This window comes from Phalacrocorax carbo, chromosome 1 (genome assembly GCF_963921805.1).
Source record: "Phalacrocorax carbo chromosome 1, bPhaCar2.1, whole genome shotgun sequence".
Taxonomy (NCBI): Eukaryota; Metazoa; Chordata; class Aves; order Suliformes; family Phalacrocoracidae; genus Phalacrocorax; species Phalacrocorax carbo.
This window is the reverse complement of record NC_087513.1, coordinates 203,335,516-203,363,339: the sequence shown is the minus strand read 5'-3', so window position 1 is coordinate 203,363,339 and position 27,824 is coordinate 203,335,516.

The window sequence follows — 27,824 nt, the reverse complement described above, 5'->3', positions numbered from 1 at the left end:
AGTAATTCTGTTTCCATAGTATTTTTAATGGTGTATATCTCACCATGTTGTTTTATTTTTGTGAGCATAAATGAAGTGCCTTTGAACATGCCTGTGACCCCTACATTCCAGTGGTGTAAGGATTCAACTTTTGGTGAATTTCTAATAAAATGCATAGCATTTCCATAGCAGTGGGCAGCTTCACAGAGCCCCAAAAGATAATCAATTGATTTATCTTGTGCTAGTTTTCCTTTAATGAGATATATTTTAACAATTAATCTGACCATCACTTTTGTAACCTGCACACTTACTTTGAAGAATGTAAGAATAATTCAGCTATGCCTCTCATATGCCTATAGATCTCTTCAAGGTGCTGCTGCTGCTCTGAACACTGAATCTGCAAAAGGGCCATAGGTCTGTGGTGGCAGATGGAGCAGACAGTGGTTGCAGCAGCTGGACCAAGTATAGGAAGATAGAAAAAAACTGGAAAGGGAGGGAGAAGAATTCCTGGATGAAAGGAGCTTGAGAGTTTGCAGGGGAGACAGAGGATCTGTGAGAGTCATGGATTCTAAATTATATCACTGAGGTCTTGGAAAGTTACATGATCCTCTTGTTTCCTCTTACAGGAAAGTACTGAGTTCAAATATAGTTGTTTCTAATCTAAATTAGGTATTTGTCTTCTTTCTTGACTAGGAGATAACATTATTTAATCATTGTTACATTCTCTTTTTTGTTTGTTTCTTTTGTTTTGTTTGCTTTCTGATTGCTTCAAATGTACAATGAAATATCTCTGTGTGCCTGTCTGGTTCGGTTGTTTGCTTTGCCCTGAAAGCAGATGTTCACTTAGTCAAGCAGTGTGCTTCTACTCACACTTCTGGGGGTAATGCCTTGCTTCTACCATGTATTTCAGGAAAAGTTCTCCAATGATACCAAGCTGGGAGGAGTGGCTGATACACCAGCAGGCTGTGCTGCCATCCAACGAGACCTGGACAGGCTGGAGAGCTGGGCAAAGGGGAACTTCATGACATTCAACAAGAGCAAGTGCAAGGTCCTGCACCTGGGGAGGAACAACCTCATGCACCAGTACAGGCTGGGGGCTGACCTGCTGGAAAGTGGCTCAGTTGAGAAGGACCTGGGAGTGCTGGTGGACAGCAAGCTGACCCTGAGCCAGCACTGTGCCCTTGTGGCCAAGAAGGCCAACGGTGTCCTGGGGTGCATTAAAAGGAGTGTGGCCAGCAGATGGAGAGAGGTAGAGAGGTTATCCTCCTCATCTACTCTGCCCTAGTGAGACCACATTTGGAGTACTATGTCCAGTTTTGGGGCCCCCAGTTTAAGTAGGACGCAGAACTCCTTGAGCAAGTCCAGCCGAGAGCTACCAAGATGATCAGGGGACGGGAGCATCACCCATATGAGGACTGGCTGGGAGACCTGGGGTCAGCCTGGAGAAGATTGCAGGGGATCTTATCAATGCGGGTGTCAAGAATATGGGGCCAGACTCTATTCAGTGGTGCCCAATGACAGGACAAGGGGCAATGGGCACATGTTGGAACACAGGAAGTTCCACCTAAACTTCTTTCCTGTGAGGGTGCCAGAGCAGGGGAACAGGCTGCCCAGGGAGGCTGTGGATTCTCCTTCTCTGGAGACATTCAAAACTCACCTGGATGCGTTCCTGTGCCCCCTGCTCTAGGTGTGCCTGCTCAAGCAGGGGGGTTGGACAAGATGATCTCCAGAGGTTCCTTCCAACCCCCACTATTCTGTGATACTGTGAAAAGTGTCAGTGAAATAGCTTGAAGAAGCATAGTCAATGGGTAAATGTGCTGAGTTAAAAAAGATTATAAGCCAAGACAGGAAGAAGATAAAGAAAACAATAGTGTGAAAAAAAAGGAAAGTAGCAAATGAACTAAAAGAAATAGGTTCATTCTTTGGGGCGGGGGGGGGGGGAAGAGACAAGCAGAAGAGAGCAGCTTGAAAAGACAGAAGTGGAATAAAAAACACAGTCATTAGCAAGAGAGTGGGAGGTGAGGGAAGTGGGCAGTTGACAGAATAATCTAACTGCACAAGATCAAGTAATGATTAAGAAATATGAAGAGAGACAGCCATGGGAATTGTGGAGACATTGCCAGGATGAAAATATTTATATATTCTATATATTCTATATATACAGAATATATATATAATAAATATTTTTTCCATTATTTAAGTAAGAAAAAGAGATCACAGAGAAAAGATGGGTTGATTATTATACTACCTTTTATATATATATATAATATATAATATATAATATATATATAATAATATATATATATATTTATAATACTACCTATTATACTACCTATTAAACAAAACTTTCCCTGGACTTGGACAGTTGCATCATGATCTTTGGTATATTTGCATAAGAACTGGCCTTATTTAACTTTTATGCATATATCAAAAACACAGTTCTTATCTGGAAGTTCTTATGTTACATTTTTCATATTTGTAGCAAAACTATAAGAGAAGTCCAGATCTGCAGCTCTCCAGAAGCAAGTCTATTGTTTCTACCTGTTATGTAAGTGATTTTAATGCCCAAGATTACCTCCAGTATGAAGCTACATATTGTTTCTGGAAAGTCATGTGTCAAGCAAGGATATTCTTCTCAGCCACTGATTTCCTTTTCCATTTAGAACGATAGGTAGAATGAAAAAAGACAATTAACACTTTCTGTTTCAAAGGCCATTCCTGAGAAATCACAGAGTAGTTCCTGTTTATCTGACAAACTCAAAGACTTCCATTTTTAAATGCCGGTGCCCAAAGTCTGCAGATTTAAGTCATTAAAAACTGAAAGACAATGATAATTCTGACAATCCCTTCACTTATTGAAGCTGCTAAAAAGAAGATGTCTGACTCAGTCATCAAGTTTAGAAATGCCAGTTTTATTCTTTTTGTGCTTATTGCAATATTATAAGCGTAATGCTGTGGCACATCCCTGTGTAAAACTAATTTAAATTTAAACTAATTTTTATATACCAAACTGTGTTTTATCAAGCATATCTGCATAGCAAAATAATTGACACGTATGTATACACTGCATTTTATGGGCAGACTACTGACAAAAATTAATAATTATAATCTCAAAATTATTTTTAGATTGATCTTGTGAAACCCTTTTTTATTTAGAATTAATATTTTAATAAATCTAAATTCCTGTAGATAGAATTCTTTGTATTTTGGTAATCAATATTCCCTCTTACTACTTTCTCTTAATCCAAACTGAGGCAGCAACTAAACCCAGTACACATTTTAAGTACAATGCAAGATCCTAATGAGTTCCTCTGTGACTGTAGAAATTTTGTGATGAGATGTACCCACAACTCTAGCTCTGATGTTGAAGTTCTGCAAACTAGAGTCTTGAAAATGTGTGTTATGCTTGTCTCAAATACTTGTACATGGTTTGACACTTCTAGGAAGCAGTTAAGTGTTTTCTATTGGCTGCTGAGGGCTATTCTGGCAGACTTTGCACTGAAAACTAGAAAGTTAAGTCAAACTGTGCAGACCACAGTGCTGCCACAGCAAGACTGTTTCCAGACCTGAGCTGGTTTGTTCAAAGCTGTCTCTCACACACAGTTGAAAGCTGCTCTCCCCTGCGGCTTGCAGGATTAGCACACTCCTGGCTTCACGTGGTAGAGGAAAAGGAAAGGAAAGAGGGAATGTGTGTGATTTCCTGAGAATGTGACACTGTGGGCAGTGAAAGCCTGGGAACAGTCCTAGCACATGGGAGGTTTGAACTAATCATCTCTTCTGCTATCGTTATATGTTTTACTACCAAGTACCAATAACAATTAAAAAAACCCAAATGTCAGGAAGTGAATGAGTTTGACTTCAACTTAAAATGTGGTCCATGTTTGTAGGTTTGGAGAAGTCCTTGGATTAGTGTTTCTGGACTTCCCCAAATTCGGCTTTTAAGATGTGAAACTGAAGACAACCTGACATGGATGATGGAATAGCAACAAGTTTACTGAAAGTTACAAAGCAGCTGCAAATGTTGGCTTCGGTCCTGTAGAAACAGCAGAAACTGTTCCAGCAACAGATGGTTTAGGGGCTTTCATTTGTTCAGGGACTGTTAGTGTGTACCTGCCCATTTCTGTCTGCAGTGGAAGGATGTTGTGAGGACAGAAGAACAATTGTACTGGGTCAGAGATACATCCAGCCCCATATCCTGCCTCTGACAGTGGCCAATGCTATCTCAGAAGAAAAGCAGCAAGACCAGTTCCAGGGGAAGAGCCTTCTCTCAGTAACCTCAATTTCAGCTGTGCCTGCTGCAGCAATTTGCCTTGAATATTTGCTGTCAGTTCACTCTACCATCTACATTACTCAAATTCCTAAAGCAGCTTTTGTGTGGACAAGCATATTGTGTTCTACCAGAAAGAAAAATGCAGCTTTGTGCTAACCGCTTTTCTACACCAGTAGAGATGGTAGTGCTGAATCCACTTGTGACCCCTGAACTGTGTAAATGACCACGTGGGAAAAACCTGTGGATCTTCAGTTATCATGAAATGCTGTAAGTGTTCTAAGAAGCCCAAGGGTTTGCCCACCTTAGCCGTCACCCCAGCCAGCTTCCCAGGAGTTGTACAGCTCACAATGAAGGATGCAGATCTTACCAAGCCCAAACATCTGTTCTTGAATTGTACTTATCTAGGGGTGAGCTGACATAATTTCAGTTGATCTGACCCTATAAGTACTACCCTGCAAGAGTGAGAATTGTAGAATCAGGTGTGTAAGCTCCTATTCAGCCAAGTATTTAAGGACAAATTTAAGTCCTGATGGCTTACATGGGAAATAAGTGTGTGTTTAAGAGTGATGCTGAACAAGAAATATTGTTATCATTAAGTCACACTCTACTTCCAAACCTTTTAGAGGTGACATCCATTGACTTGAATGGAAATATGAGTGTGGGTTGAGCCTACGATGAACAGTTTTGATCACCAGTCGGAAAAATATGTAAGTTAATCTACTATTCTTCAAAGTTACTTGTATACTTCCACCATAACCAATATCTCTCTACAGCAGCCTGTTCCACAATCATAAATTTGGAAGATTTTCAGCAGCTTTATTACCTTTTTTCTCTTTCAAATCACAAAAATACTTTGTGTTACATTATCCTGGTTTAGTTTGAAGGCTTTTCTTTAAATAATAGTTACTAGCACTTACTAAATTGTAAGTCAGAGGAGCTCTAACGCTTGAGCCACTGAAACTCCTGAACACATATCTTTTCTTAAGTCTGGTCCTGATGGCTGGACATATACCTATTCCAAAAGAACAACGTGTAGACAATAGTAATAGATGTCCAGAATAAGATGTGTAAGTGGTTTCAAAACCTGCCCACTATTTTAGACACAAAGATAAGGAACACGTGTATATAATCTAAGAAGTTTCCAAACCCAGGAAAATAAGTGAGTAATAAATATGGGTACATTAAAGCTACATCAAAGTCATCTCACTCTATTAACTCACATTGTTGTAGCTCTGCAAAAAACCCTATTCCTTTGACTGAGAAAAATGTACATTTGTATGGCTGATTGATTACAGTCCTGGTAAAACTAAAATGATTAATAATATCAATTATGTTTAATGTTATTAGTATTATTAATTCATTCGCTCAGTTGGATAAACTATTCTCTCCAATTCTTCCTGAAAGAAATAGCTATAAAATGACAAGGCAGGCAGAAGATTAGTGATCAATATCAAATTGGTCTACGTGACTAAGACTGCAGTTTAATCACAACCATGAGAAACATCAACATTATGTAAGGGAGGATTTGACCGTTGTTGAGTCAGAACATAGTGCTTTCAGCTTGACACAGAGTCATTACTCATTGGGTTTTCAGCTGGTGAGATGCCTGGCTGGTGTATAGGGCCACCCTTTCTGCTACTCACAAGCCAAAGAGGTTGTCCTGCTGGTCCCATGTGTGGTCCATTAGTTATGTGTCCGTCTCTCTGATATGTCTGCAGAGCAGGGCAAAGATCCCTTGATGGACCATGGCTCAGCAGCAAAATATTTTAAATGCTGGGCAAAGTGCCATGTGTTTGTAGTTAATACTGAACAATCACCAGGAAAACATACCATGAATTATCACTAACAGCTTTTCTCAGTGTGGGAGCTAAATGGCAGAGTGGGACATTGGCAAGCGACCTAACATATGTAAAGCTGATCATTTATCATTCTGTGTGACAAATCAAACACAAGGTGGAACCAATGGCCAATAGGTAAAATCCTATAAATGCAGGTCTATGTTGTCCAGTTAAGCTGTACTGGCCACTGTACTGGAGAATCTGGGATAGCATAGCAGTAAAATCCTATAAATGCAGGTCTATGTTGTCCAGTTAAGCTGTACTGGCCACTGTACTGGAGAATCTGGGATAGCATAGCAGAGGGAGAAAAACTAAAGGGAGCAGCTGCTGTCCCTGTGCTACCAAGAGAACTTATAAATTACTGTAATGAGGATAATAAGGATAACCCAAACGGTGGTGTAATCCTTACCCTGGAGTCAAGGTGGTGAAAGTCATGCAGAAGGAAACAAAAATTATGGAATTATCAAAGGCTGAGACTGTGGAAAGCTAAGTAGTTTGTTACTCCAAAAGTCCCCATAGTACCACTGTCACAGTATCAAAATAGGCAGGAGGTTTATTTGTCAGCCCTGTTATTAGAAGAGCTGAGCAGCTCACACACCAGCCTGATACTGTCAGCTCTACATACAGCCTGGCCCAAACTGCTGGTTTAAGGTAGAATTTATTTTCTCTTCCTCCTGATGAAATGTCTTATCTCAGGTTGAATCCATTGCAAACAGCTGCTGGGTGGTGGTAACGGCATTTTTTCTTTGGGTTTTTGGATGCTGATGGTTTAACACACACATCAGCTTAATTCTTCCCTGTCCTGCCTGACCTACACACTGTGCATCCTCTTCTACCTTGCAGAAACCTAATGACTTTAGATAACTTCTGTGCCATCCATTTTATCCAAAACTCTTTTGGTGCCTTTCAAGGTTATAAGACTGGTTCTGCTTTAACTGAACTGCTTGGGTGGGTGCATTTTGCTATCAAAATACCAAGAGATGGGTGTATGCAAGTAGGTGGCTACAGATAAACTAGGTGGCTAAGCTTCCCCAGTAGATGATGGAGATAATAGAGTCAAACAGTCAGTGTAACTTGGAGGTAACTCTGTTTACCCAAAAAGTTTGCCCATCGGGTGTTCCTATAGTAGACACCTTATAGCTGGTCATATTAACTGTTCACAGAATCACAGAATCCCAGTTTGGAAGGGACCTCAGGGATCGTCTAGTCCAACCTTTCTAGGAAGAGCACAGCCTAGACAAGACGTTCTCTCAAGAGAAAAGAATGAACAGAGACTTAATCCATTAGCTAGCTGCCATACATTAGTTTCGCTGTGCCTGAATAGGATCATGACAGAGGCCTAAACTCTCCTGTTATAGAAATTTTTTTTCTGATAGGGATTATGTCAAATACAGATTCAACCTCAGAGGGTTCTTTCAGCTTCCTTTCTGAGAGGGGATTCAGTCACAGCACCCTCCCCTCTTCATGCTAATGTTACACTGTCTGTCAGATGTTCAGTGTTTGCTACATAACGTGCTACTCCTGCCAGATGGGCTCAGCCAATTCAATGTTTAGATGACTTTAGACAAAGATTTTTGTCCATGTTAATACAAAACTTTACAAGTGCAATGCTTTTTTTGGCCATACACAGATGCTTTGCCTGTTTCAAAAGCACGCGTTTTAAATTAACCATATCCTTCTAAGTAATAAAAGATTTTAAAACATTCTCAGCTGCCCTATTATTTCTAGAGCATTCTATTATATTTTATAAAATATTTGATGGGAGAGCAAGGACTCTCTGCTACTGATTAGACAGGAGAGCAAACACGTTTTGTGGGAGTAATAATGTGTTTGGAGTAGGTGATGTCTAAACATGGTTTACTGGAACTAGGACACAATGACAAATACTGTACTTTGAGGCTGAGCTGCAGTTATTAATTAGCCATACCTACTTATTTTAAGATGTCTCTGGTGTATGAATATTACTGGTTTCGTAAATCTTCCCATTCTTTTTCAAGGTAACTTATTCAATGAAAATAGGAACATGTGGTGGGGTCAGTACACCCTATTTATTTTTATATTTTCTCTTAATATACGTTGAATTTAAAAATATTTGTTCTGGCTATAAATGTCATACTGCCCCTTAAAAATATGTCATAAGCCATTTCTTAACCTTCTTACTTAAATCTGCCTGATACTTGTTCAGTACAACACACAGAAATATTTCACTGCACAGTTTACATCCATCACAGAGTACCGCATCTTCTACTCTGACCTAAATCATGGTAAGTCATTAAGTTTTGTACAAATATTCTTTTGTAAAGACTTACACAAAGTGAAATTGCAGTCACGAGGATGAAGAACTGGCTGATAATACAAGTGCATAGGGTGCTACTAATCTGGGGCATCTGAACAACAGATAAGCTCTGCCTTGCTCATCACATGTGAAGCACAGAGGTGTGCTGGTTTTGGCTGGGATAGAGTTCATCTTCTTCACAGCAGCTAGTATGGGGCTATGATTTTGATTTGTGCTGAAAACAGTGTTGATAACACAGGGAGGTTTTCGTTATTGCTGATCAGTGCTTATGCAGAATCAAGGCCTTTTCTGCCTCCCACAGCACCCACCAGCGAGTGGGCTGGGGGTGCACAAGGAGTTGGGAGGGGTCACAGCTGGGACAGCTGACCCCAATTGACCAGAGGGATATTCCATACCATATGATCATATCATATCATATGAGCATGATCATATGATCATGCTCAGCAACAAAAGCTGGGGGAAGAAGGAGGAAGCAGGGTGACATTTGGAGTGAGGGTGTTTGTCCTTGCAAGTAACCGTTATGCTTGATGGAGCCCTGCTTTCCTGGAGATGGCTGAACACCTGCCTGCCCATGGGAAGGAGTGAATGAATTCCTTGTATTGCTTTGCTTGTGTGCACGGCTTTTGCTTTACTTATTAAACCGCCTCTATCTCAACCCACGAGCTTTCTCACTTTTACCCTTCTGATTCTCTCCACCATCCCACTGCAGGGGAGTGAGCAAGCAGCTGCGTGGGGCTTAGTTGCTGGCTGGTGTTAAACCATGACAAGAGAAAAACTAAAGTCCCTCAAGATCTCAGATCTGAGGAAGGAATTTTCCCAACCCCCAAACCTAGCAACTGGTGTAAGATGTTACATTGACAACTGAGGCTTAGAAACATGTTTTTAACAGGCAGATTAACAAGCATTATTTAACCTCGGGTAGCCTGCACATGCGCTTGTGTGGATACATATTAGACACGGAACTTCTTCCAGAAGAAGAGTCTTCTAGAAAAATCTGACCTTATTTTAAAGGGTAAGTAATGATAAATGTACCATCCTGGTCTTATTCTGTATTTCTAGAATGAATTTCCTATCTTTAACATCTAGCAACAACGTTTTGTTACACCTCTTTTAATTCTGTTGAAAAATCCTACACAATCCATGGGAAAATACTTATAGAGTAGGATCCAAACCATTTCTCTACCATCTTTTCAAGAAGCCAAATAATATTATGTTCTTTAATCCTTGCATCAGTTTCATGGTCCTCTTCACTGAAGCATGTGTACATGGGCTATATGATCTCCTTCAGCTTGAATAGCTTTTCTACACCTGTTGGAAAGGAAACAAAGACGAAAAGTAAAATATTTTACCAATTACCATTTAAATTAGATTTGTTCTATGAGTTTCTTAAACGACTAGTTGGAAGTAGTCTTCTGTTTGTCTTCCAATGTGAATATGTTGCTTTGCTTAGGGAGATTAGAACAAGGTGGTTTATCTTATTTCTTTTGCTTGTTTAACAAGTTCAAAAAATAAAAAGTGTACTTACAAAAGCTTCCTCCCCTTTGACTCCTACAGACTCCTGAATAAATTAGAAAATTATACTAATAATAAAGTACATAAACTTTTATTGTACGTGGCAGCTATCAAATGTGTGTTTTGAGATGAGTCAGACTTTAGCATGAAGCCCTGCTGTGCAACCTTTCAGTCTGATCGTAATCTCATCTAGTAACAGTTTCATTAACACTACATACAGCCTTTTCCCAAATTTCTGTCTTCCAAAACCAAGTGTTTTAGATCTTGGAGGTATAACCTGGGTGCTTAGTTTTCAGACATCTTATCTGACCTCTCACACTGAAATGCATTTTTTTGCACGATCACTGTTCAGACAGCGGCATAACAGTGCTATCTGCTTGGTTGTCTAGTCATTTCCAGCTAACGCCTCCCAGTCACCCGTGGTTCTGACAGCTGCTGAGCAAATATCTAGTACAATAACATGATTATTTATTTCCTGTGTGGTTTCTGCTTTCAACATTTGAATGTATCAATATATGCTGCTGTTGTTGTTTCCCTATGTGTATGACTTGGTACATATGTAAAATGAATTTTTTTGGGGAGTCAGTCTTATCCATTTTCATATAGAGGACTCCCTTTTGAAACTCTGAAGTTTATCTCTCTTGGGATGTGCCCAAATTTGTGGATCCTGCTGAGTTTAGAAGCCAGCAAGTGCTGAGGCACAGACATGAGGAAAGAGAATACCTCCAAGTCATTATGAAATAAAAAGGCCTGGACACTGACAGTGATGGAAGTCAGCAAAAAAGCTTATTCAGTTCTTAGGTACATATCCAAATTACATTAAAGCACAGTCATCTTAAATTTAGTGTAGCTGTGATGTCACTCCTTTACTTGGTCGTTTCCCCAGTCAGAGATGATAGACCTGTGTTATCTCAGATTATGATGGTGTATCTGAAGTTGCTTCATCTGATTTTCTAATTTATGAGACATCAAAATAAACGCATGCATCAACAAAGGGCAAAGTGATTTCAAAGACCTTTGCTGTGCAGAGTGAACAGAAACAGGATGGTTGTGCTTAAAATCAGTGCTGGGTAATCTCAAAGATTTTTTAAGCATCTTCAAAAGCTGCTGAAAAATATTACCAAGGTGAATGACAAATTAATACTTTCTTCTTTGTTAGAGGGGTTTTCTTCTTTGATGAAAATGGAATTGTGGTACTTCTCTATTCTAACTGAAACTGATCTAGAAATAGAAAAAAAACCAATCAACTAAGGTTCTTCCAAATATTTACAAGATTGTTTCAATTTTTAAAAAGTTTTAAAATACTTAAAAGCTTTCAGAACTAAACATAAAATTCAGAGGTTAGGTTTGCATCTCAGAACTGAGTTCCCCATGAACACTGTGTTACAGATACACTTATCTACCTGTGCAGCAGTATGTACTCAGCAGTCATTTAGAAATTAGGTTTAGATCCCCTAAAGGTCATTAGGCTGGCAAATCTGATAGCTACATGAAATGTAGTGAAAAGACAAACATACATGTCAGTAGCCAGAAGCTGATGAGTCAAGACAGAGATTAAGGTTTTACTGGAAAAAAAAAAGCCACTGTTCTTTCCAGAACAGCAGCCATTGCCTGTTCATCCACTTTTGAGGTGAAAACCAGATATACAGTGAACTCTCCAGTCTTGCCTTGTGAGAGGTCAGGGTACTGCATACCTCTTTGGAAACCATGTTTTGCCAGACGAAGGGGAAGTGTGAGAATGGAGGCTGTGCGCAATGTCTCGCGTAACAAGACCACTCTGGACACAACCTAAGTTGTGCCATCTCAAAAAGTAGGGCTTTCCTGAGCCCAGCAGGCTCCTCACAGTATGACACCAAAAGTCTTGAACGACCTTGCAGAAGTCCTGTGTGGTTGTGCCGTGTCTTGTGTGTGTAGAAAACCATAAATTCGCCCTGGGAATCAGTCACCCAGCCCTATGGAACGGATTCACAATGCAGTAAAGTTATGGACTTACCCAGACATAATTAAAATGTAATAGCAGTATGTAACTAATGTATATTTAAAGGATAGGAGGGCTCAAATGAAAAGATTGTTTTCAAAATTATGTGCTTTTCATAGATCATGTGGTTGGAAAGGCAATGGGGAAACCAGGAATGGGTCACATCTCCCTGTGCAAACAGATGTGCTTCTGTCAAAATGCAAGTGTTGCACTCTGCTTGTAATAGAGCAAGGTACTCAACTCCTTGACTTTGCATTTACAACCATCTTTACTTCCATAATATAGGTTCTTATAGTCATATAATTAAAAATAACACATTAAACCAATGAATTATAGTGGCAGCTCAGTTGTCTGAGACTGTATAAATTAATCGTTTTCTCATCCTTCTCTGACCTTGCTTCAGTAAGTAGGTAGGATGAATTCATTTGACATTTACTCTCTGCCAACTTTACTTCCTGAACATCCTCTGCAAAGCAGCAGATTAATTTTTCAGGGTTAAAGTGTGATGTAGATAACAGCTGCACAAGAGACGGAGAGGATAAGAAACCCTCTCACCACAAGTTCTACCACCCACCAAAAAATTAGTGACAAGACCCGGCAAACCTTACTCCTGTCAGCCTTGATTGGGTGGGAAAGGGGTTGACAGCTGATTTCAGTTCTGTCCCTGAAGTATCATGGCTTAACAAGGGGGTACATTCAACAGCACATTGCTGCTTTCCTCCACGTGGCTTACTTCGGGGTGGGGACGGGGTGACAAGGGAGGGCAGGGCCTTTGAGGATTATGCAGTTATGCACAGATCATTGCTCAGCGCTTTCCCTAACCTCAGAACAAACACTGTTCACATGAGCATGACTTCAGTACAACTTGAAATAAGAAAAACATGACAAAAGAGGATTAATAGAAACCGTTCTAACAGAAATAGCAATTAGATGCCACTTTAAAATTGCTAAGACTCATCATTTTGTCTTTCTGATGTTGCTTGGGAGAGGAACTGCAGTAGGTAATAAACTATTAACAATACAGAGGAAAAAAACAACACCCACTCTGTCTGATGTTTTGCCATGAGGATATACTGGCTACCAACACAAAGCTTTTCAGGTCACTGTGTTCCATATTTTCCTTGTGAAATGTACTGTGTGCTTCGGTCACTCGAATAAATCTGTGTATGCAGTTTCCTAATAAATTTTTTATTTTATTGCCTAATAAAAGGGACTTTAAAGACCATGTGGATCTGTAATTGAAGATTCGAGGCTTAAAGACAGAGCATTTTATAGAAGCACAAGGGACATGGTATTTGTTATGAGAGTAGAGCCTACCCACATCATAATTTCTGCACAGCAAATGTAGAACAAAATGATGCGGAAAAACGGTGGGAGGCAGACCCCAGCTGGCGCTGGACTGGCACTGAAGGAATAGGAACAAAACCAAGTAAAAGGAGCCTTTCCCAAGTTTTGGTCTGTGCAAGGTCAGCTTCCTTCCAGCCCCCTACTCACCAGGGTCACCCGGACTTACTGACCTCTCCTGCAGCATGACCTCTGTTCATGGCTCTCAGCAGCCATGCTAGGGCAGCACAGGGACCTCTCTGACCAACAGCCCCAAATGGCTCTGCTCAGCCTCAGCTTTGGCAAACTGAGCAGCGCAGCAGCTTAAAGCTGTGCCCTTTCCCCACCCCGCAGGTGTGCACTGTCACCCTCTGGCTCCAACAGAGAGAGAATGGGGATCCGTGGGAAACCCCTGGCACGAAAATTATGCCCTGCCACAGGCAGCCCAATTTCAGGTGTTGGTTTAACCCCAGCTGGCAACTAACTGCCACACAGTCACTCGCTCACTGCCCCCGCAGTGGGATGGTGGAGAGAATCAGAAGAGTAGCCATGAGAAAACTCATAGATTAAGATAGAGATGGTTTCATAGGTAAAGAAAAAACCACGCATGCAAGCAAAGCAAAAGAAAGAATTCATTCACTCCTTCCCATGGGCAGGCAGGTGCTCAGCCATCCCCAGGAAAGCAGGGCTCCATCAAGTGCAACAGTTACTTGGGAAAACAAACACCATCACTCCAGGCATCTCCACATTCCTCCTTTTTCCCCCAGCTTTATATGCTGAGCATGTCGTCATATGGTGTGGGATATCCCTCTGGTCAGTTGGGGTCAGCTGTCCCGGCTGTGCCCCCTCCCAACTCCTTGTGCACCCCCAGCCCACTCGCTGGTGGGGTGGGGCGAGAGGCAGAAAAGGCCTTGACTCTGTGTAAGCCCTGCTCAGCAATGACTAAAACCTCCCTGTGTTATCAACACTGTTTTCAGCACAAATCCAAAACACAGCCCCATACAAGCTACTGTGCAGAAAATTAACTCTGTCCCAACCAAAACCAGTATGCTGCCTTATCATCTAGAATGGCACACAGCTGCTCCTTCCCAGGACCAGAGCAAGATTAATTACTGAGTGTTTCCACCTTTTTTTGTGTGTGTCATTATTTATTACTGCCTTTTTGTGACAAACATTATCATTAGGATTTCTTCTATCCCTTCCACTTTTAAAAAATGGACTTAGGCTGTACTCAGCCTTGCCAGCACATTTTTCTCCCTGATGTCTTTTCCGCTTCATATTTTCTAATTTAGAGCAATCATGACATTTATTGTCTCATTATATTTTATGGAGTAGGTTCTCCTTTTTACTTTGCACTTGACTGAAAAAAGAATCCCAAATCTCTGTTTTAGTGATCCAGTTTGTTTCCTAATAAGATAGACCAGCAAAACTGTAAAAGCGGGCCAAGCTGGGGAACAGAAGGAGGAACAAGCAGGCAGAGACTGGAGCTGCTTTTGCTCACATCATTGTGCAGGTGGCATGTTGTGAAGCTGTTTGTGGGTACTGGTTGCTTTTACTATGAGCTTTCTCTCCTTCTGTGCCACAGAGATGAATAAAGACAACAAACTGTCTCACCTTCACCTGCCACTTCACAGCAAATCATAATACCTGCCCAAGCACTCAGAAAATTAGCAAAATTCATCTTAAGTCAGAGTAACTGTTTCCAAATTGTGCTTGGCATGAAAGTCACTGCTTCTGTTTCAGGCCTGACGGAGTCCTTGAGTGAATGCTTGTCTGTATTTACTGACTGTGAGAATTAAGTACAAATATTACCTCTCTTTACAAGCCTTGCCTTTCTTAAATCTGTCTCTGGGAGCCTTAAGAATTAGAAGGCAGCTAAAGGGAACAGAAATATACTTATGTGTGACTATGCAAAAAACCAGACAACAATCAACACAAATAAATCAACACTGGCTGAAATAATTTGCTGGTTATCCCATCTGCTTCCCCTGCCCCCCTTCTCCAGCTCACAGCTGGCCATGCTCTGATGGTATTTACCAGCTCTCTGCTGATATTGATTGCCATTTACAGCGATGTGCCTGCCTGTCTCCCTTTGAATGTGAACAACCCAAGATACAAAGGCAATTTTGGATTCATGCATGGTGCATGGGCTGACACTCCATAGCCTCACATTGGATTCTGAATAATACCTGTTATGAAGAACTGGAGGGGTGGCACCAATCTCATGTGCTTAATGTTAAGTTGTCCCTAGTGCTGTATTCAATCGTGCCTCCTCCTCACTCACCTGTTTCACACCCACAGAAGTCTTTGCAGAACAAATTCGCTCTGTCACCCACATAAAGTGCTTGTCTGTACTACCAGCTTCAGTATCTCCTGGGGGTTAGCTTTTTAAAAATACTCACGTCATTCAGCCTGAAACCATCAACTAGTTTAGTCATCCCTCAAAATTATTCTCCAAAATGCAGGAAACTTGCCATAAAATAGAAGAGCCCTTAAAAATTTTCTGTTCAAGGAATCAAACGTAAGATACTTTGTCCAGGTGCTGTAAAATGACTTGCCTTCACTGAAACAAGCAATTCAGTGTTGCTTACATGACTGATTTGCCAGCAAAACCATATTATTGTCTCTGCCTAGTGAGCCGTGAGACATCGATGTGGTGAGTCAAATGTGAGGGACCCTGCAAAAATGTAACCCCTTCTATTGAATAAGCTGTGAAACTTTCCATTTGTTCATCTATATCTCTGGCATATGCTGTAGCTATAACTTAAAATCAATGATCTGTTTGAAGTGTTAAGCTGTACATCCAGGTAACTTGCCATAGGGAAGACATTATGCCACTGACACAGCATTCCTAGAAGACATCTTGTGTGAAATAGATATTAATCAAAGCAATTCCAGCACTTCCTGGAGGGCAGAAGACTATACTTCATCAAGTATTGCTCAAACCAATACTGGCCTGTGCACACTCTCAGCTGTGTACACAGGGCAGATCTTGCAATTTCAGCAGCTAAGGAAAAGGCCAGCTGCACATAGCAACAAAGCTGGGATGCGCCGATAACAAAATTTCCAGTGAGTTTCAGTTTGTCAAAGATGTCCTTTTTATCTTCCAGAGGAAGTATTATTTGAAGGCAAAAAAAAAAAAAATGCTTGAAATCATCACATTATATCACATGAGCCATAAGAAGGAGAATGTGGAAACCAAACTAGATTTGCAGCTCATTGAACGGCACTGACCTTAAAATGCACATGCTCCTCTTATTCTGATTTTGCTGCCTGGCTGTGCCTCTGTGCATCACTATCAGCCAGAGGATGAGCATTCAGAAGCACCCATAGGGCACCCACTTTGTTCACATGGCAATAATTTCAGAGGTTATTGACCAGAAATAATTTATAGTAGTCAAATACCATAAGCTAAGGAGCAATGAATTATATTTTTACAAGCTAGTTTTTTATCATCACATTGTGTTTCTATAACCTGTTATGCATTTGAGAAGCAAGCATTTAACCTTAAAAATGTTTGTCGTCTCCACCCACAGCAGGACAGAATGATAAGGTTTCTGAACTCCTAAAAATGCTGCACTGAAACCTGTGAGGAACCTAAATTATCCTTATTTATATTCACCCTTATCCTTTTGCAGTAGTGTGACGGAGACGGGCATTGTTCAATAAAAGCCAACAAGACATAGCTTATCACGGGTTATCACATTGAAGTGCAGGTGACTTATTCAGCTGTACACTTTTTGCCTTTTCCTGATTGTTTTCTGCATGGAGATTATAAAACTACTTATAGGGTTTTTTTTTACATACTCAAATTTGATTGTTTCATAAGACTTCAGAACATTTAAGGACTTTAACAGTGATGAAATCTCAGGTTAAGATCTATTTCTGTTTTAGGTGGCTAAAAATGTGTCTTATTCTTTGGCTTCTGATTTGCTGGGTCTCATTACTATACCTCATCAGCCATATGGCACGTGTGTGGTGGTTTTGGGTTTTTGGGTTTGTTTTTTTTTTTTTAAATTGTAGTGTCATACCTGGGCCTAAACCAGTCTGCAGAGCAGATTGCTCATTTGTATTTCATCGAGGCCCTCTAAAGTACTCCCCAAGAGGTAAGGAACAAAACCAATGCCATACTGACTTCCAGAGATTTTTTAATAATTTTTTTTCATGCTAAACCACTGATATTATAGCAAGTACCATGAGGTTAATTGTTGTTGCTTGGCTGCCTGTTGTTTTGATGTCAAGAATCAAGTCACCTTGTTGGACCTTCATTTTGTCTTCATTTTCACATCTGTGAGACATAAGTTATGTCACATTTATCATTGTCTAAATATAATCTTAGTCTGCAGCTTAAATTTTTGAATCCTATATCATTATTTAAAGGAAAGAGGACTTAACCAAAAGGAATTATACTGTTTCTGAGCCTAATCCATGCAAAAGCCCACTCAACACTTTTCGTTCACTAAAATTGACAAAACCCAATTTTTTCTTAGCATTGTTTTTCAGACTTTCAGGTTCCTAACTGAAGTTTGCAGTCATGCTTCACAGTCCACGTTTGAGATTTCAAGTACCCTGCTGCTGGTTTTGTCCATCTAACTTTCTTCTAAGAGCTTCCTAAGTATCTTTTATTGTAGCCGATCTGTATATATTTTTCTCTGATTTCCAGAAACCATGTCAAGCTGACCTAATCAAATATGACACTGGACTCTTTGCAAGAGCTCTCTCTGTTAGGAAGGTGTGCTAGAATTTTCAGTAGGTATGGTTTCAACCTCTTTTGCCCTCAGATAAATGAAAGTGCTTTTTAACATGTACACAGTGCCCTGGGGTAGATGGCTATACAATATCTGCCCATCTGTCCACTTTTATCTCCATTATTACAGTAACTGAGTTCTTCACAAGCACTGAAAAATGTATTGTTCCTCAGAATACCCTGTGGTTTTGAAGTAGGAACTTCATTATGTCTGTGGGGAATAAATGGACAAGACAGATTAAGGGCCAAATCCTAAAGGTACTGAAGGCTTGCAACACTGAGATGAACAGCGTCTAGGGGCACTGAACTGAATCTTGTCTCCAGGTCAGTCAGCCCTGGAAGAATTAGGTGCTTGTGGAACTGATCCTGAGAAACCTCTGAAGCTAGTGAAGATTTAATTTCAGAAGGAGGAGGTGGACCTTAAATGCCTCTGCAGGTTCCTGCTCTGGTGAGTATCTACACTTCTTACAACAAAAATAATAGAAATGATTGGAAGGCACGAATCTCAAATACCTGAAAAGTTAGACTATACCTAAGATATAGGAGGGGGAAACTTGGGTTGAAAGCACCCAATTGGACAGACCAGGGATCTAAACCAAGTTTCTTACATGCCACACACAGGTTTACCCTAGCAAAAAGAAGACCCTTGTTCTTCCCCAGTGCTTGCCTAGTTGTTCTACCTAGTAGGAGTTCAGTTAAGCATTTCTGAGGTCCACAGTAGCTCATTTGCTGTAGGATTGTATCAGTGCTTGTAGCACAATAGCTTTGTACACTCTTAGGTATGTGGGATGCTCAGAGACCTAAGGGGTTAGGAGCCTAACCAGTGCTTTCTCAGATTATCCATGGCATCTACCTGGACCGTGGCCTTTGTTGTATAAAAAGAGATATCAGATGACCCATGCCTACAGGAACTGAACCAATTCTTCTTAATGTGAACTGCCTTACCCCTGAACACATTTACCTAATTATCTGTGCCAGCAAAGATCATGAAAAGGAGCCTACAGTTTTGTTGAATTTCTGATTATCTTTCTCAGCATTAATTGGTGTGAACTGGTGGAACCATGATCGCCAGTTGGGTGTTTCTTCATTAAAACCTAGGACAGAAAGCTGAGAATAAGTTAATATTGGTACCTCTGTACAAGCCACCTGTTTCTACATGCTTCATAGCCTTCAGTCAAAAATAGTTTCCCCTAATCATAAAAGAAAATTATTTTAGAGATTTTTTAAAAAATAACTATTCATTTTCACCATTACATTTGATACTATGAATTGTTCACAAGTTAATCACACTGCTTTTCGTGGCATGTTTGCTGGTTTTCAATAGCCATAACATGCTAAGTCAAATTATTTTTTATCTGCTCTATGAAAGGGTGACTTCCAAAGCTGTGTTTCAGTAAACATTTCTGAATGTATCATCATTGCCATGTCACATGATCAAGCTACTGCAGATAGAGAGCAATTTTCTTTCCAGATTTCTCCTCCTGGTTGAAATATCTGTAGACTGCTACACTGGAGAAAGCCTGTTGATGATAAGAAATCAGATTAAATTATCTGGAGTAGCACTGTGTAGAATCTAGCCTCCAACTGGCCAAGAAGGAACAACAGCTGGAAGGGCTGAGACTGCAGTCAGCAAATGGATTCCCTAATGTCTTATTAGCCTTCTGCCCTAAGGAAATCTGGCAGTGTGCTGGAAGATACTGCTAAACCAGTGCTCAGGGACCTTAAGCGGCTAGACCGGTGGTGGGAGGATCACTTGGCCCGCATTTCTCCCTAACTGTTATTTTTTTTATATATAATCCCCTTCCTTCACAAGTACCTTTATTAGCATTTTCAACCATTTAAAAAGGGTTGTAAATTAAAAGAAAAATCCTGTTACATTTTCTAGTTGCTGTCTTTCTCAAATGAGTGGATACAGTGGAACAGAGTGACTTCACTGGGACTCTTCGATTACTTTGTCTTTCATACAAAAGTATCCTTCTTTAGTAAAACAGGGACTGCACAATTAACTTTAAAAAGTCTGCTTTTGTTGATGACTGCATAACAGAGCATAAGCTAAGAAGGCAGCTTACAAACTGTCTTTTTCTTCATGACAGCCAAGAAGTTTTTGTTGATTCTAAGAAACTATTGGGGAAACGTCTCCAAATCCAAGAGTTGTAATTTCACAGCACATTTGAACTTAGACTTAGGAGAACAACCATAGAAAAGGATGCTTAATTCTGGAATAGTGACCAAAAAGTGGAGGAGAAAACCAGCAAACCAAAGAATATAAACTGGGCATATGGAAGCACCAGCTGGATGTTCACTATCTTCTAACATTTCACAATGCACAGGCTGTTGCTGCACCTACAGCAAGGAATGTTCCCTTTACAATATTACACACTTTACAACAGCCCTTTTGCTGAGATGCATTATTGATGAAGCTGGCATAAAAATATGAATGGGAAATGAGCATGGAGTGTAAGCAGGTTCTATAGGAAAAAGCTCTTACAATGTTTGAGAGATCTAGAGAAATATCTACTGAAGTTGCTGGTTTAATTTTTTTTCGATTTTATTTTCTTTCCTTTAATAAAGAAAAGTGCCCGGGTTGTGTGTTCAGTAAATCTCCTTTCGAATTAGTAATTCATGAAGCTTTCCTTAATCAGACAGCTACCTAAATTTGCTCCCTTAACATGCTCCACCTATAAGCTGAGGTTGGTACACATAATTTCTCCAGGAAAAAAGGTATTAAAAAAGACACCAACAACTGTGGATTTTTTTTCTGTCGTGGGGCAATGACCATTTAATTGAGTCAGAAACTGCAGCAGAAAGGCATTTTTGCTGTTCAGATCTGGGAGGTACATGATATCACAAATTAACATTTTTAGAACAAATCTCAACAACTTTTATATTCATTTTCTGCCATGATTAATTCCACACATGATCAAGGCCAATGAGGAGTGATGAGATGACATTTTTTGAATCAGAGAGCATTTAATATGTCTTACCCTCACTCTTATGAGAAAAGACCAAATCCACCAGACACAGAGAGATCCATACAGATCCTTCAACTTCTTTCCCATCAAAACAGGACAGGTCTAATTTAGCCACAGAACTAATTATGGCTGTCCTGCATTGAAATATTCTCCAAGATGACATATCTCCTAGAAGGATCTTGTCTTGGGAAAGGTATCTTTGTTCACAAAGAACGTAAATGAAACAGTGTCACTGCCAGGAAGACGCCCAGGTATCCTGATGAGTACTGACATGAGAAACATCCAATACATGGCAAGTAATGGAAGGCCTGTATGCAAAATTTCCACATGATCCCTCCTCAGTCAGAGGCTGGATGGCAGCTAGAGGTCTCATATGTTCTGCAGGATGTGTTGTTACATTAACAGTAGCATAACCATCTATATACAAGTTATTTCCAACCTCACAGGAATAAAATGTTTTCACTCAGTGTCAGAGGGATGTTGTATGCTAAGAGTTCCCAAGAGAAGTTTTCTGACATGAGCCATCATGTGGTGGGGGCATGTGTGGGGAGGAAGTATTTCCTGAACGTAATGCAGCCAGTGCAGAAGCGGCATAAAGGCCAAGGAGAAGCGCATCTGAAAATCTGTACATGACCACTGGCACAAGTGATGGTGCCTGAACTGCCATATCTTCTACATACTTACCTTCAGCTACTTCTGTCTTTGCCAAAAGTAAGTAAAGGATAAGAAAAACAGTGATTTTCTGGAAGGAGGTGACAACAGCAGGGCAGGGCCAGAAGGCAGCATGGTGGATGGTTACTGACACAGGTCCTGACATAGAGGACAGGCTGATGCTGCAAGAAAGATACTGAAAAGTTGAGTGGTGGGAGGAGCAGGTTCAATGCCTGCAGGAGCAGAACAGGAAAGGGGGTGAAAATTAAGAGAGGATGATGAAAAATATAAGAATGACCATTACGAAAAGAAACAGCATGTAGAAAATATAATTAAAAACAGAAGTTAGATGTCTTGTCTTTGTCAGTAGTAACTGTGAGATATCCTGGGGAAAAAAAACCACCTTTCTTATTTGGCTCAGGTACCTTGTTATTCTCTGTCCATGACTTAATGAGTTTCTATGTCCATATGGGCATACTGTCATAGCAGTGTTAAAGCTTGATGTGGTACAAGCTAAAATACTATATATAACCTGGAATTTGTTTTATTTTTTACTCAAGCCTAACTTAAAATGTGCATGCAAAGTTGTACAAGAAACTTCATGTTTGTCAGACACCTTTTGAGTATTCGATCCTACAGCTTTAATACTCCTTTAACAGCAAGTTTAGTGGCTAGATAAGACAGTTAGAGTGGAGCACCTGTTGTCACCAGGGCATTTGGTCAGAGCCTGGGTACCCACTCCACCCACCTCTCAAGGTGCTCTGGCACAGACATGACATACTAGTGACGGTTCCAGAAACATGGAGGAATCCAGATGCTCTCAAGGAAGCTGCTAAATAAACATTGACCCTAGAGCCTCTGGGCGTTTGGATTCACTACTATTAAAGATCTAGTATACTAAAGCCTAATCATCTTCTGTTATAACCCTGTCAGCAAAACCCTGTATCTGTTCCTTGCAGAATTACATTTTCTTTGGCTGCCCATATCCAACAGTTTTTTCTAGTTTCTTTGAAGTCAGCCAAGGTTTGAATGAGTGTAGAAACACAGACAGACAGTTGTGTTAGCATTAGTCTTCTGGAATTTATACAGCTTTTACATGAGAATAGATATTTACATCCATATTCATGACATTCCACTCCCTGATAGTTCTCAGGTGTGTTCCTGAGCAGTAAAGCATGACAGCACGACTCCCTTACATTTCCCAGACAATTCCAATATTGTACTTTTCCCATTCATTCCCTCCTCTATATCTTCAGCTGGCATCAGCCACGAACATTTTAGCTGGCTGGTTTGTTTCTAAGAAAATTAAATTAAACCCTGAACTCAAACATCATTACCATGATTCTCTGGAGGAATTGCTAATCAAGGCCATTACAAAAATAATTTATTAACAGCTAGGATGTGTTATAGCCAGAACTTATTACTAGTAATAGTCACGGCAAATTTACACATAAGCTTACAAGTTGAACATTTACCAAAGAGTTTGTCCTTTGCAAGCAGGGAGTCAGTTGAAGTTGAATTGCTTATAATTCATAAAAATAAGTCGAGAAAAAATGTAAAGCATGTAGTGCTACCACCTAGTGACATCAACACACAAAACCCACACCAAAAGTGACATACAAATCTTGTAAGGGACCCTGCCGAGCCAACCAACTAAAGCAGAGGGCCACAGGGACCAGACTCAGGCCTCCACACTGATAATACATCCAGGTCCCATCACAATAAAAGATGAAAGTCCTAAAAGACTTCCAAGACACTGCTCTACATTACAGCTGGAAAAAGGTAAGTATTAAAGTAGCATAAATCTATGACAGAACATTTGTGCAACCAGGTAACAGAAACAGTGAACTATGAAAACTGTTTTGGTGTTTTTCCCCCCAAACAATATGAGGAAGTGTGAGGAAAACACTTCCTCACATCATCAGAATTATTATAAACTTTTCATCCAGACACCAGTGCATGGCACTTGGAGACAGACAAAAAGACAATTTTCACATATATCACATTCTCCTGCCACACTGGGAATCCTCAAAGATGGGTCATACGTGAATAAACATCAGATTTGCTGCAAAGATTTTTCCTCAACAAATGTATCAGTGCACTATATTTAGCTGTTCTTGAGTGATCTCATGCCTTAAATTTCATTTTTATTTTCTGTAGTAATACTTGTATAGTCCGTTCTGCCAGTAAATGCTCTGGATTCGTAAAAAGCTAACCAGGCTAGAGCTGTAGCAACTTAATAGGGCTTCTGGCCTCAATTCAAGGTGCACAGAAGGGCAAAGCAATTGAAAAGTATTGGTAGAGACAAATATCTTGTGCTAGTTCCCTTCAAGTCAAGTTGAATGGAGGGCACAGAGAAATAGTGTAGAACATGATGGAATAATGGCTCTAAATATAGTTTCAACAAGAGGCTAGGCTGTGCTGCAGAAGATTACAAAACGTATTCGAAGGAAGAAAGCAGTTCAGAGAGAACTCCACAGAGATGGAGCAATGCACACAACAGGCTCTGCAGCCCACAGCAAAGAGCTAGTCATGCTAGGATGGGGCAAGTCAGTGGTGTCCATCCTGAAAAATATAGCTGTTACCCTGCAGAAAAACAATGAGGATCAGAGAAGATGAGATGGGGGGATACCATACACAACATGACAACATTGTAAACAGCTCACACAACTTCGAGTGAGGAAAATGTTATACTGACATTGATACCACTGTTTCCTTTTCATCATTACTTCATCAGCAAACTGTCTTGTATTCCACATTCCCCAGATCATGAAAGAGAGAGGGTATTACATTTTTTAATCTGCTTGCTGTACAAGAAAATAGTCTGTCCCAGAAACTGCAGGAAGATAGAGAAAGACAATGTATGAAGTTAATTGTTAACATCAATACTCAGGAAATGTCCAGCAGTCCTGCTTGTGGCCACCAATACTTCCTGAAAGAAGGCTCCCTGGCAGCTGGTTGGGGCTCTCACGCTGTGTCTGCACCTCCATCTTCTTCATCATCAAAAGGAGAAGGCAAACAGACAGTTGCCTCCACCACTGAAGTCATGGAGTGGAGACAGCCTTTCCCCTCTTTTCCCAGGTCCAGTCCAAACATGAGGCTGCATTAGAAACTGCAGGAAATGCTGCACTGCTGCTGCTATGAAGTATGAATTTCACAGGTAATCTCAGCAGCTGAAAGTAAAGCTAAGGGCTGATTTGGCAAGTTTAGGCACCTGGTGAGCTCAGGCAGCAGCCGAGCAAAGGTTTATGATAATAGTTTGGGATTTAGGCATTGATACTTCATCTTAATCCTGCTTTAGTATCTAAGCCTCTAAGAACTTTTCTGGTGGGCTAAGAAAGAGACCTGTAGATGAGCAAATTCTTTCAAGAAAATGGATGGAGATAGATCAGTTTGACAAAAGAGAAAGGCTCACCTAGAGGGTGATAATAAATGTTATAACTTTGCCCCTCCATTTCTACAGTGCTGCTGGGAATTAAATTCAAGCTGCTTTGCAAAGAGAAGCCTCGAAAGAATTCAAAATTTGTGATTTATTCCTGCAACAGTGCATCTAACAGGAGGCTTGTCATGTGAAATACCGTGAATTAAGAATGCAGTTATTAAGTGCCTCAAAAGCAGGCAGTGTGGGAAGGGTTGGCTGGTATAGAAGAAAATAAAACCTGGCTTTTTAGGTTTTTTCCATGTATTGCTATTACAAGTGATCCTTCAAATAATAACTAGAATTGAAACATAAGGGAAGGATGAAGGAGAAACATCTTCCATTTTTGTTTATTTAAATATTCAGCAAGACTCAGATCTTGCTCCAGTCAAGGTGGAATTAGTCAGAAAAAAATTCCTTTCATTTTAGTGGAGCTACTCCGTGGCTAAATAACTACACATCATTGAGATAAGGGGCTCACAGTCCAGCCCAGGACTTCAGTCTGTCTCCCCAGGAACTGGTATGCATTTCCAACACAGGAAAAAAAAAAAAAAAAAAAAAAAAAGGCAGGGAAACATTATCTTTAAAGCCAAGAAGAAGTTCTGAAAAACCTCAAGCAGCAGGTGCCAGCATTCAACACCATGAAAAATCATTATATAAATGTGCATGAGCTGCTGCTGGCCCTTTACCTTTGCACCAAATAGCTTTCCCATCTCAGATGCTGGAACAGGAGCATGGCCAGCAGCAGATCCTCCTTCAGGCAGCTGGAGCAGCAGTGGCTCACTCCAGCCTTGTAAGGGAAGAGAGGAGTTCCTTGGGCAAGCTGGACAGCAGTGTCATAAGACCTCTCACAAAACCTGATTTATATGCAGCAAGCTGAGCCTGACAACATGAGGAACAGCTGGCCTCAGCTTAAGTTAGTGGTGATATATCAAGAAAAACCTTTGCCTGGACTCAGGAAGGTCCTCAGGCATCAACTCTGAAAAAAAGCATAACATTCTAATCAAGATGGTCCTTTCCCAGAACTAGCAGGGACTGAAGACCTGCTGGAAGGCAGACTAAATGCAAAATCATGTGGACAAATTAGAGAAATGATCTGAGGAAAACTCCAATTAGGATATAATTCACTTAAAATGTGAGAAGAAATCTACATTTATCTGCAGATTCATGCTGGGAAGAAACAGACTACGTAGGAATTCTGCCAAAAAAACGGGAGTCAGACATTATGGTAGATCAGGAATGAAACTAAATTAGTCATTTGTGACGTGCTTTCAAGAAAAAGACCACTATAAGACGAAGGCGAGCTTCTAAAAGAAAGTCATATGACAACTTTATTTTGTGTTGGCAGGGCCTCAGATGCAGATCCACATCTAGTATGGGACAAAACAAATTTCCGAAGAAAAAATCTTAAATGAGAAGTGTCTAAACCCCACAATTTTTGAGGAAAAGGATTGGTCTTTAGTCTGAAAGAAATTACTGGAATTACAGTAGTCCTCAAATGCATAGGAAGCGGCAGATAAAAAGAAAAGAATAATCTGTTCTAACTCTCTGTGCTGGGTTGGCACAGCCTGAAAATTTAGTAGGAAAACTTCAGATCACAAAAAAAAAGAGGAAGAAAAATCCACCTTTGGGGACAGTAAAGATTGTGTATGGGTTATGGTTGCTGTGGAGTCACAAGCATATGAGGTTTTTAAAAGCAGACTGAGGCAAGATACCTACAAAGCTGATCCCAGCCCAATATGAGGGGTGGACTTCTGAGTCTATGGGTTTTTAAAAGACCAGGCTGACTCCTGGCTGCTTTTGTTGACTCATCAACGGAGATAATATTTTAAAATACTTGAAAGTCCTTTTCTGCCAGAATGTGCTATTTTAAGGCAAAGCTGATCAGCAACACTGTACATAACAAATAGGTGGGAGGCTGACCCCATGGGAGCAGGTTTTTTTGTAGATTTCAAAGTTTCTTATCAGTCATATTCCCACTGAACTCTGCAGGAACTTGTGGGTGCCCTTATAGATTTCACAAAAAAGGTAATGCTTATATTCACCCAGAGAGAAGCAAGAACTGGTAAAGATCCTAGAGGAGGTCTGGAACACTGGAAGACAACATTTCACTTTCAATACTCACATTCACATCTCCTCCTGTAAAGCCCAAAGGAAATACATGAACAGAAATCAAGAAAACAAACCTCCATCTTTCCAGCTTACGACTTCTTTGACCAGGCCTTGACAGGGATTGCTGCTGTAGCTGCCAGTGATTCCCTTAACCTACCCCCAGCAAATGGCTTGGAGAATCAAAGTGACAGGAATGGAAATAACACTGAAGAAGCCTTTTGGCCAGGTTGTTGACTTGTAACAGTGTTGCATCTCAGTATTTACTCCTATTTTTGTGGTTGTTGCTTGTGTTACTCCAGCCCTATAAACTCCCACTTGTGAGAGACATAAGAAAGCACAAAATTAAACCATCGCTGGAGAATTTGTAAGAGTGAAAAACAAGCTATTGTTGCTCTCATAATGACAAGAAACAGGTGCAGAAACATTCTCTGCAGTTTCCCATGTGAAACCCTGCTATTGCTTTCCAGTGAGTAGGCGAACTGCAGCACACAGGGCGTCCACAGTGGCAACTTCACACTGAGCAGATTGCAGCATCAAGGTATTTGCAGCTGGTGTGAGATACATTAGTACCTACGCCTAGAGGGACACAAAGTTTAGCTTCACCCTCTCCAGTTTGGAGACTGTGATTAACACAGCTGTGGTAGCCGGCATGCCCTGTAACACCCACTAAAGTACGCTCAGGGCACTAGTCTATGCTGGTGCCTGTGGCAACCCATCTGCCTTGAAAT